The sequence below is a fragment of the Cervus elaphus genome, chromosome 31 (genome assembly GCF_910594005.1).
Source record: "Cervus elaphus chromosome 31, mCerEla1.1, whole genome shotgun sequence".
Taxonomy (NCBI): Eukaryota; Metazoa; Chordata; class Mammalia; order Artiodactyla; family Cervidae; genus Cervus; species Cervus elaphus.
Window position 1 is genome coordinate 46,472,185 of NC_057845.1, and position 12,326 is coordinate 46,484,510.

Here is a 12,326-nt window from a genome sequence, read left to right on the forward strand (position 1 = left end):
GTTTGCTGAATCACACACACACACTTATTTCAGATTCTTTTCCATTGTAAGTTATTGAAAAATATTGAGTATATTTCCCTTTGCTACGCAGTAATTCCTCATTGGTTATCTATTTTATATGTAGTAGTGTGTGCGCTTGGTATTGTAAATCAAAAATCATCACCAAACCCAAGGTCATCTTGACTTTCTTCTTTATTACCTTCTATTTTAACATTTTTGCATTTTACATTTAGGTATGTGAATAATTTTCAGTTCATTTCTATGAACAGTGTAAGCTCTGTGTCTAGATTCCTTTTCTTTTTTAATTTGGATATCTAATTGTTCCAGAATCTTCTGTTGAAAAGACTTTCTTTTCACTATTGAATTGCTTTTGTTCCTTTATCAAAAGTCAGTTGACTGCATCTAAGAGGGCTTATTTCTGAAATCTCTATTCTGTTCCATTGATCTATTCTTATATTCTTTTTCTAATAACAGACTACCTGGACTACTGTAACTTTGTAGAATGTCTTGAAGACAAATAGTGTCAGTAACTCAACTTTGCTCTTCACTTTCAATACTGAGTTGGTTATTCTAGGTCCTCTACCTCTCCTTAGAAACTTTAGAATTAGTTTGTCAGTAAAAAAAAAAAAAATAACTTGCTGGGATTTTGATTGAAATTTAAATGAATCTATAGATCAAGTTGGAAGAATTGACCCTGTAATAATATTGAGTTGTCCTGTCCATGAACATGAAAATACCTTTCCACTCATTTAGTTCTTCTATTTCAACACATTTTTAATGAATGAAATGAAGGGCATAGGCCTAAATGAATCAGAAGATATGTGTAAATTCAGTAGAGAATCAGATTGAATAATAGACAAAGGGACAGATTTTAGAGAACTCAAAAAGCAGGCAAATGAATGGTGAATTTAAACTTGAGTTACATTTCTTAAGCCCATGATCCCTTATTTTCTAAAGTTACCTCACAGCCAAGTGGTATATAACTCATAGTTTTGTATTACTTAGAAATTTTTAAAAATTACTTCATCAGATTTGCATTATAAAGAACACAATTTTTTTTTCTCTAAACTTAAGTAACACTAGGGGTACTCCTTGAAGCCTGGATTATTTTGTTTTCATTCCTTCTGTCTTTTAAGAACTGTCCTCCACACAGTAGGTATAAAAACTAAATATAAATCTGTCCAGAAGAAGACAGTTAATGAATACCCTTAATTGCTTTATCATGCATGAGACTTCACAGATCTATTGTCAGGACTGATAGGAATTACACTTTATTTGCTTCTTTATTTGGCTTCCTTGAAACTTACATAGGCTTAAATTTCCATGCTGTATCCTCAGCCTTTCCAGTGTCAAATTAGAAATTGGAAGAAATAAACTGGAGTTACTTAATGTTTAATATCAAGTCATTCTTGATACTAAAACAGAGAACAATTGAGAGAGTAGCATTGAAACACATATATAAAACACAGAACCTTTTATAATTAGCATCTCAAGTTATGGGTCAAAGATGAAATTGTTTGGTGGTATGAAAAGACAATTAATCTCTGAGCAATCTCTCAGAGATTGAGCAGTTTCTCAGAGATTAAGATACCAAAGTTGTCCTACTTAACATAGTGTCTCAGCCACAGGGCAGCAAGTTTTACTTGTAAGGATGGAAGTAGGACATCATTAAAATGATAATCTGCTTAATTCAACAGTAGAGTAGGAAATAGCACCTTATCTTTTTTCATCTCTCTTTACTGTTAAAATAGCATATAAATATAGCTTTAAAAAGCTCCAAAACCCTTACTAGGCTCTAAGAATCACAATGTAAAGAAATAATTATAACATAGGTTGTAATGAATTCAGAAACAAAGTCACAAGATGGCACACAACTAACCTTTTAAATAAAACTGTGACATGTAGAGGAAACCATATTGGATCACAGGTTCAACCTGCCCCTCACAAAAGAACAGCTTCATTCTAGTTTTTAAATGAAAGAAAAAAAACTATATATATATAAATCCTTCTATAGCAGTATAAATATTCTTCTTCTGGACATCTATTTTTCTTCAACAATTTGTGGTTTCAAAATCTAGGATATTGAGGTTCTTCAGACACACGTATTCACATGGAGAAAAAGTAAGATAGCTCAGAAAAAGTATTCAATAAAAAATAAATATTCAATCTAAAATAAAAATAAAGGTTATAATTAATGGAGGGGATGGGAATATTTATATGATATTCTGGGTCCTTTCCTATGTTGAAGTTAAGTCAATATTTTGACTCTAATTACATAGTCTCCAAAGCTAAAAGGGATTGGATATTTGCTAGCATGATTTGTGGAGGATTTGAGAACACACAACAGTTTTTCAGTGGAAACAAATTTCTTTTGAGATTTCAATCTGGAAAGCTATTCTGTTTTCGTTTTAAGTGTGTCTGTGTCTATGTAGAAGGAATTCTATAGATAACAATAATGATATAGTGGATGCTGTCCTCACCAATGCTGCTACAATAAACTTAGTGGTGAATTTTAATCCCAAGGCATCAAGCAAAGTAGGAAGCTCTAATATTGCACAATAATTATAGTAATTTAATGACCAAGATATTAGAAATCATTGTCTTTAATCTTCAAAATTACTTTTACATTAGGGGAAAAAAAAGTTTCAACAGTAAGGCAATTGCCAAGTACCACTAAACTAGTAAATGACTAAACCAGAATCAGAAGCTGTGCAGTATGACGTCAATGTCCATGTTTTTATATGCAGCATTATTTTTGCCTTGCCAGAAAGTCTGGAGAATAAAAAGAGCAAGGGGAAAGAAAGTACTAGTTCAAGTTTTCTGCTATTGTGGCTTCATCTACTAATAAAATCAGAAAATTTAAACAGTATTGCAATAGATGAATGTCTTTCAAATGATCCTCCATAAACTTTTGGTCTTAGCTTGTTCATCTCCTCATGGCTGGTGTTTTCATTTCTCCTTTGCATCTCCTCAGTCAGGCACTTCTATGATTACGCCCTCAATCTTGATATCACAAGAAAATGAACATTGCATCAACTCTTGACAGCAAATACATACCTTAAAACAGCATTCCACACTCTTCTTCTCACTTGATTGAATACCCTCATAACCCTATTACCTGTCAATGTTGTAAACACATTTGACTATCCCTTTCTAACTATCTGTCAATACCACCCATTCTTACTTGATGTAAATTTCATTGTCTACTGTGACAATCACTGTATTGCCTATGCCCACATTTTTCTGGTCCCCTTCTAGCATTAGTTTCTGACAAACCTCAAACTTTCATGAAATAGATAGGCTAAATGTTCCCTTTTGTTTTATGTGGCTTGAAACAAATTATTTTTAATACAAGAGTCCATATTGTTCTTCACAATAGGTAGCTCTCTCTTGTGAGGACTCCCTTCAAGAAGTTACACAAGGATGCTAAGGAATTCCACCTTGCAATGCTACTACCTTCAGCATTTTGCCTTTACAGTCACCACAGAGGAGAAAGAAGGGAGAAAAGAAGAAAGAAAAAGGTTGATCTTATTCCTAAAACCCACCTCACATTTGTATGTGCATGCACACGTGCACACACACACACACACACACACACACACACACACACACACACAGACTTCCATTTAAATGGTACCTATTCAGAGAAGTCTTCCCTGCCATCATATTAAAGATGATGGACCTATTCTTTTGCCCCCACTTTATTCATGCAGAAAAGGACCTTCAGAAGGTTCAGGCAATGTATGAGGAGAGAACACAGCAAAATATGGAGAGCAAAAGCAGAAAGTGCTTTAAGAAAGCGACTATCAACAATGTCAAGTTATGCTGAAAATATTGAGTAAAACAGATCCTTCCCATAGTCCATCCTGTGTTGCAAGGGCTACAAGGCCTTTCCTCAGATTCTTTTTCTTTTTTTCCTTTGCTGAAGTTCTAGATACAATTTAGGTTCTGCCATTGAGATGCATTCATGCACGACTTGAAAGCTAGGAATAAAACAGAAGTCATCCTTCTACAGTTCTTAAATAAGTTTTAAAAGACATGAGTGTGTGTGGGAGGTAGATTTCACATTCCAGTATCTACAAGGAAAAAATGAAGGTGAAAGTGAAGATAATAGCGCTGATAGCCGTGTTGGCAACTTCCTGACTTCAAGATTAAATGATTTGGTCTTTAAATAAATTAATTTGGTTTATAAATCATAGGTTAATTATTTTTTAACTGTTCTTAACCAACCAATTCTAGTGACAGTTGACCACTAAATTCTCTGAATTCAACCTCTCTGTGTTAAAAATACCTAGCACTTTGCCTGAGAAAGTATTTGGTAACCAGAGAGGTTGCAGGAAACTGATTTTCACAGAATTGGCTTATCTGACTTCATTGTTTTAGAAGTTTGAAAATGGAATACCATAGTTCACAGATGTGTGCCAAAAGAGTTAAAAGTTATTATCCTGTAATTCCCTGGAATTAAATACTCATTGAAGGCAACCTCTGGCAGACCAGCTGGCTGTTGCAGTTGGTTGTTAAAACAAGACTAATACAACCTATGTGATTGGCTATTCTGACCAAGTAGACATTTTTAATTGAAAAAAAAAAAAAGGTAAAAAAACAATGTTTATCCTAAAATAATCTCATATATCTTGCAGATGCAAAGTTGGGTTACTGAACTTGAAAAGCATTGCAGAAACTTTTCTTTCAGTTTGCTAAATTATAACATAAACAGATTTATCAGCCCCCCATCTCATAAATTTTAAAGGATTGACTAGATCTCTGAAAAGTTGAATGATACTAATTCCATTTGGTTGGATTATGATGAATCTGAGGACTTTAACCTACAAAAACAAACAAATAAAATATCCTAAAGAGCAGAAAAGTGCCTCTTCTCTTGTCTACTAGTAGAAGTGCTGCCTTGTCTGATGATTTGCAATGACCTCACCTGAGGCAGATACCTTGCCTGTAGATACCTGTTGACCTGTTCTTCACCCCTGTCATCGCAATTGTCTTTGGGATTGTAAGTGAATTAAGATCCAACATCTTAAAAGTAGCAAGTATATAAATTTTGATTTGGGAGAAAATAGTTCGCACCATAAAATTAAATTATCTTGCTGGTTTATAAGGACAGATATCTGGGTATTATATGAAGAACTAGATTGAATGAATTTTATTAATGAGACAATATGAATATAAAAATGTGAAATCTTCTCCAAATACTTTTCATAAGCAATTCATCTGTAGCTTATATTATAGCACATTAATCTCCATGATTTTCCAGCCATATGCTGAAATCTATAACAGAAGAACCTAGGAGAAAATCATACAGCTCATATAAAAACATAATTTTAAATAAAATACCATTTTTTCCTTTGCTGTGCAAAAGCTTTTAAGCTTTATTAGGTCGATTTGTTTTTTGTTTGTTTTGCTTTGTCTACATTACTCTAGGTGATAAATCCAAAAAAGTGTTGCTGCAAATTTATTTCAAAGAGTGTTCTGCCTATGTTTTTCTCTCACCAAGTTTTATAGCATGCAGTCTTACATTTAGGTCTTCAACTCTTTTGAGTTTTTCTGTATGGTATTACAGAATGTTTTAATCTCATTATTTTACATGTAGCTGTCCAGTTTTCCCAGCACAACTTATTGAAGAGGCTGTCTTTTCTCCATTATATATTTTTGCATCTTTTGTGTAGATTGATTGACCATAAATGCATAGGTTTATTTCTGAGCTTTCTATCTTGTTCCATTGATCTATGTGTCTGTTTTTCTGCTAGTATCATACTCTTTTGATGACAGCAGCCTTGTAGTAAATCTGAAGACAGCATGATACTTCCAGTTCTGTTCTTCTTTCTCAAGATTATTTTGGCATTTCAGGTCTTTTGTATTTCCATACAAATTTTTTTTTAATTGTTCCAGTTCTGTGAAAATTGCCATTGATAACTTGATAGAGATTGCACTGAATCTGTAGATTGCTTTGGGTAGTATGGGCATTTTAACAATATTTATCTTCTAATCCAAGAACATGGCATATCTTGCCATCTGTTTCTGCCATCTTCCATTTCTTTCATCATCATTTTATAGTTTTCAGAGTACAAGTATTTTGTCTGCATCAGTTCAGTTCAGTTGCTCAGTCATGTCACACTCTTTGTGATGCCATGGACTGCAGCACACCAGGCCTCCCTGTCCATCACCAACTCCCGGAGTTCACTCAAACTCAAGTCCATAGACTCAGTGATGCCATTCAACCACCTCATCCTCTGTTGTCCCCTTCTTCTCCCACCTTCAATCTTTCCCAGCATCAGGGTCTTTTCAAATGAGTCAGCTCTTTGCATCAGGTTGCCAAAGTATTGAAGTTTCAGCTTCAGCATCAGTCCCTCCAATGAATACTCAGGACTGATGTCCTTTAGGATGGACTGGTTGGATCTCCTTACAGTCCAAGGGACTCTCAAGAGTCTTCTCCAACACCACAGTTCAAAAGCATCAATTCTTCAGCGCTCAGATTTCTTTATAGTCCAACTCTCACATCCATACGTGACTACTGGAAAAACTATAGCCTTGACTAGACAGACATTTGTTGGCAAAGTAATGTCTCCATAGGTAGGTTTATTCCTAGGTATTTTATTCTTTTTGATATAATGATAAATGGCATCTTTTCCTCAATTTCTCTTTCTGATATTTTGTTGTTAGTGTATAGAAATACAACAGATTTCTGTATATTGATGTATCCTATATAGCCATTTATAACATGTGCAGAATCTGATAAAATGATACAAATGAACATATTTACAAAATAGAAAAAGATTCATAAAGATAGAAAACTAATGGTTACCAAGGGGGAAAGGTAGGGTGGAAGGACAAACTGGGAATTTGGGATTAACAGATACATATTACTTATATATATAATAGATAAACAACAAGGACCTATTGTATAGCACAGGGAACTATATTCAATATCTCATAATAACCTTCAATGGAAAATAATTAAAAAAATATATATATGTATATATGACACTGAATCATTTTTCTGTACACCTGAAACATGTAAACCAATTATACTTTAATGAAACAAATAAATTAGATTAAATTAAAAATTAGTGATTAACCCTTGACAAATAAAGCCATTAAATGGCATATAATACAGAAATCATTCTGATTTTTCACTACTATTTTATTAAAATATCAAATACAATTAATTTAATAATAAAACTGCATTTTGTGAATTGAATATTTTGTTTTGAGAGTAGGCAATAAAACACTACAACTTTCTTACAACTTTATTTCATTGCCTTGTAGACATGCCAATATCATACTTCTCGTATTACATAGTAAACCTTTCTAGAGCTAAGTAAGGGACAAGGCTTCTAAGGGTAAGATGGTCTCTGTGAAGAATGGAGCTTTTATTTGGAGATACCTAAGAAGTACCTGTTTATACTAAACATAAGAAAATCTAACAGGTATATTTACTCTGTGTCTTGATGTTTCTGGTTTGAATGTTGGAAGATATCTAAATACATATGAAAGTCTTGAAATTATGGAACTTATTTCTGTATATATTTTTCTTTTTCTTCCCCATTTTATTTATTTTTTGATGGGGTCATAGACACATGCCCTTAAAATCAGAGCTAAAAGGACTTTTCAGGCCTTCTATAGTTAGAATATATTGCAAGCACTGGAGTTTTCTCTAGGCAGCTAAAAATTCAGGGTACTACTTCTCTTGAAATAATAAGAATCTGTCCTGCTGCTTCTGACAAATCTTTCTCCGAAGGGTTAGCTGTAACCAATGATCAAGACAGGTGTTTACAGCTGTATAGTCCAGATCCTCTCACTCTGTTTCCCTAGACAAGTAGACCCAAAGTGCTGTTTATAAAAAATGAATTTGTTGAAACTTTTTATTAAGGAGAGGATACTTTGGTAATAAGCATAATTTCACTCAATATGAAGTTTGTGGAGCTTATTCTATTTTATACTGCATTTAAAACAAATTATTGTCATATCAGTACAAAATAAATTAACCAAATATTTGTCAAACACTATTCTATTTTATATGCTATAAAAAATATGTCACTGACACTTTTATGTCTCTAGTGCCTGAGGATGACTCATTTAGAAAAGCAAAGAAGAAGTGCATGGAACAAAATGCATGTTATTAAATATTCAATAAGAGTTGGCACAGGCACAATTAGGCAAGGAAGCAGTCAGCGAAATATGAAACAGTTCTGTGCTTCTGAAAAAAATACATTTCGATAGAGAGGCTAGTGGTCAAATTATTCAGGTTACAATTACAGCAAGAGTAATATGATACTCTTTAAAGGTTCATAAAGCTGCCCTTGGGATACTTAAATCAAAGAGAAGATGACCAAGCAAACCTAATTGGTCTATACTTAGCTTTCTCATTACAAGTACCAAATTCTTTACTATATGTCAAGTTTTTATTTTTAAATGTATATTATCTGGCCTTGGAAAAGCAACTAAGATGCATGAAAACTAACAAGGTATTCAGGACTTTAAAATTTCATTATTTTACTTTCCAGAGGAGTCAGGAAAGAAAATACTTTAGAAGCATCCAAACATCTCTAGGACATACTGCTTCCATGGAAAATTGGGTACACTGAATTACATAAAAGTGATGCCTGTGTACTTATTCAACTCATTTTTCCTCCTGAAGAATATGTAGTGGTTCATGCCTCTATAAATTAAGCCAGGGCTAGGATGCATATTAAAGTGTGTGCGGAGTGGCTGAGGAGAAAGAATTAGTAGCTTTAAATGGATAATGGAAAGAGTGGTTGAGATTGACTATTGTGCGTAAATTTCAAAGATGACACATACAAATGTAGGAGAATTTTTCATTTTCTGGGCTTCTAAGCCCATGAACAATTTTTTGTTAGGTAATTCCCTTAAGGCTAGATATCTTGATGGAAAGCAAAACCTGTCTGGCATGACTGAAGCTGAAAATGCCAGATACATCTTGTCTTCCCTGGGATTAGGTTGTGATCCTGCAAGAATCAGAAATAATGTCAGCATCATGTTTCCTGAGATACCTGTAACACTAGTGTAAGTTCTGAGAGGAAGACATAGTTCCAAAGAAGCCAAGGGACAAAACAAATGTAAGAAATATGACAATGAGAGAACTTAGGGTGTATTATGTCAAGGAAGCTTGCCTACATGAAGTAAATCATAAGCCTACTGTGATTCTGAATGGATAACATTGCCCCCCAAACAGGTGCCTATCCTAACAATTATTTGAATCCTTGAGTCTTAAAACAATATTCTGCCCTACAAACTTTGGAGAAGGAATCCAGTTTCAAAAGCTATGCATCCCTAAAACATCCACTTTAGATGAATTCATGGAGGATAAGAGAAAAACCAGATGACTCTCCCAGAAGTTGAGAGCAGGTGCCTGGGAGAATAAAAGGACTAAGGAAGTCCCTTCTCAGAGAAAACAATCAGGTACTTCTAAAGGAACATTCCTCATTCCAGGGTCTCTCTATGAAATTCTATTGTCACCATGAATCAGTAATAGATGTCTCTTATTCATAAATTTTTCTAATGGGAGTTTTTAGTTCCTATTTTGTCTGAATTATACCACTGTATATGAAGAGAGGGACTTCCCTGGTGGCTCAGACGGTAAAGTGTCTGCCTACAATGTGAGAGACCCGGGTTCGATCCCTGGAACAGGAAGATCCTCTGGAGAAGGGAATAGCAACCCACTCCAGCACTCTTGCCTGGAAAATCCCATGGACGGAGGAGCCTGGTAGTCTGCAATCCGTGGGGTCGCAAAGAGTCGGACACGACTGAGCGACTAAACTAAACTTTTATGTGAAGAGAAGGGTACTGAAAATTTGCTTTTTAAAAATTTTTTTGTACAAAAATTAAAGAAATCTCATCTAGATCTGATGGGAAAAAGTCATTTACAAGAAAATTGAACAGAATTCCTTAAGTTGGTGGAACTTCAGATCATCTCCCCTGTGTGTGGATGGGCTTATGTTCTGGGGGTGAAGCACTGTTCATGGGTGTTTGGTAGCAATATTCAACACATGTGGCTAGCTGTGACCAGATGTATGCCTTCTTTCATGGACTACAGTTTCTTCTGGGAAGATGCTACAGTCAAGAACCGAATTTTCAAACTTCCGCTATCCTTACCCCCAATCATGAAAGTATACGGAACATTTGTCACTGATGACAAATGAGTATGAGTGGTGGGTATCATTCTGGGGTTAATACCAATTAGAAGCTCGCGTGCTTTCTCTGTCCTCTCTCTCTTTTAATAGTCAAGCTTCCGACTGTCAATGTTGAGCGCAACCTGGGGTTCAATGTAGTGAAGCCGTAAAGCCTGTGTCAATCTGTAGCCTTGGATGATTGCTACTATCGGCCATCTCCACCCCTACCATCAATCAGAGACACCTCATTACATACAGGCACACCTCATTTCATTGCTGTTCACATTATTGCACTTTATAGATACTGCATTTCTTACAAATTCAAGGTTTGTGGAACCCTATATTGTTAGATAATGGTGAGTATTTTTATCAATAAAACAGTTTAATTAAGGTATGTGCATTGTTTTTTTAGAATTAATGCTATTGCACACTTAGACTATAGTATGACGTGAACATAACTTTTATATTCAATGGAAAACCACAAAATTTGTGTGACATGCTTTGTTACAATCTCCACTTTATTTCAGTTGTCTGGAACTAAACCCACAGTACCTCCAAGGTATGTCTATACTATCTGAATATAAAAAATGGTCTAATGGTACAATTTACAAGTATATTGAGCTATTAATCTAATCAAAATGTAACATCTTAAGAGAGAGACACATCAAATGACTATTTTCATAATCAGCTTATGCTTATAAGTTGAAATAGCAAAATAGCTAATAAATTTGATAATATATAATTTTTTCATGAAATATAGAATATATTATTAATACTATTTCCCCCAACCTTTACATATAAGTCAAGACTTCAGCCAGGAAAATAGTCACTACAAGTGTTATAGAAAAAGATTTCATTAAGGAACTTGAGTTTCCTTGAATATGAATAAAGATGGGGCAGTGGATATCTAGGAGTGGGAATCACTGCATCAGGAAAAAACAGTCACTGGCAAAGCCATGTAAAACACTGATGTGGGTGGACAAAATAGAGCCAGAAGGAAAGATCAACAAACCATTCAGATCTAGACACCGCAGTTTTGAGCCACAGTTTGCTCATAGAGAGATGTGTAAACTATTACCCATGTGGACTCTTTTTTCTGGAAATTGCTGCAACATCTAAGTCAATGGGAATTGCTGCTTCCACAGGACCCCAGTCATGCACCTGGTGGTGAGTTTGGGACTGCTGTTGGCCAGCAAGGCCAGCAACCAGAAATTAAGGTGGGATTTAAGAGAGAAAGGGAATAAAAACAAGCTGGATCTCATGAGAAAACACTTCATTGTCCATAGTTATTTGTGACCTTTGTAGAGAAAACCTCATGAGAAAGATGACCTCTCTTCCCTTATTCCTTCTGAAATATGCATGAGTTTCTGTAATTATTTGTTTAATCTGGACTCTAGAGAATTCTGGTAAAAACAGGTTCTCAATCTTAGACACAAAGTTATTCACAATATTTCTTTATTCCTTACTTTCTTTTTACTATCTGTTGGATCTTTTCCTCTTCAATCTTAATAATGATACTTTGTGTTTTCTCTCTTTGATTACATTTGATCATTTCCTAGGGTTTATCAATTGTGATCAACTTTTTCATGGTCAAGGAACAAATGTTAAAGTTTAAATTGTAAATATTTTCAACTATATTATATAATTGATAGACTAGTACATGACCAGTACCAGTATCATGCATGTTATATGTGAATTTGAAAATAATGTATTTTCTACAGTTTCAGAAGTTTTGATTTATAAATTATAGGTGAAGTTGGCTTATACTGTTTAATCCTTCTCTGTCTTTATTAAATTTTTGTGTACCCCTTCTTTTTTGGATGAATTACAATTAAGATAGAGTGCCAAAGGATTTAGGATAGGTAAACTAGTTTGAAAGTGAAGACAAAAGCTCAAAGACCTACCAAACAAGATTTGAAGAACTAAAGCTACATGAATCCAGTGTGATAGCTGCATAATGACTGAAATACAAATTAGTGGAACAGAATAGATGGTCCATAAATAGATCTACACTTATATGGTTAATTGATTTTTCACAGATGTGCCAAAGCAACTAAATAGAGAAAAGATAGTTTTTTCAACAAATATTGCTGAAACAAGAAGATGTATAGGAAGAAAAAAAGTAACCTCAAGGTTTACTTTTATTATACACATGTTAGTTTAAAATGGATCATGGTTCTTAAC